Below are 308 nucleotides of genomic sequence, written 5' to 3'. Positions count from 1 at the left end.
TGTGTGTGTGTGTGTGTGTGTGCCTGTTGGGAGTGTGTGTGTGTGGGGGGGGGGGGGTTGCAACAACAACTGCAACAAGCTACAAAAAATCTGTTAGAGGATACCATTTAGCCTAGCTACAGAGGAGTTAAGACTTTGTTTATGTTGTTGATCTGTGTTTCCTGGTTCCTAGGCTCGCTGCCCTGGCACTGGGTGGCCACCAGAAAAGTGTTGCCAAGGCAGCGGCCCAGTCCAACCATCATCCCTGTGACAGCCGTAAAGGAAGAAGCTGTCAGATGGAAAGAAAAGGATTATTCTTCTATTCTTCT

The 308-nt window shown here is 49.0% G+C and overlaps 1 protein-coding gene across 1 annotated transcript in view; it reads right to left on the bottom strand.

Annotated features, from left to right (window-relative positions):
• LOC118332475 (poly [ADP-ribose] polymerase tankyrase-1-like) overlaps positions 1-308 on the bottom strand; it is a gene marked incomplete in the record, with an annotated part of 81481 nt that overhangs the window by 52109 nt on the left and 29064 nt on the right.

Source organism: Morone saxatilis, unplaced genomic scaffold, assembly GCF_004916995.1.
Source record: "Morone saxatilis isolate NCDOM2014 unplaced genomic scaffold, NCSU_SB_2.0 Contig21, whole genome shotgun sequence".
Taxonomy (NCBI): domain Eukaryota; kingdom Metazoa; phylum Chordata; class Actinopteri; family Moronidae; genus Morone; species Morone saxatilis.
The sequence above is the reverse complement of the archived record's forward strand: the minus strand, read 5'-3'. Positions and strand labels throughout refer to the sequence as shown.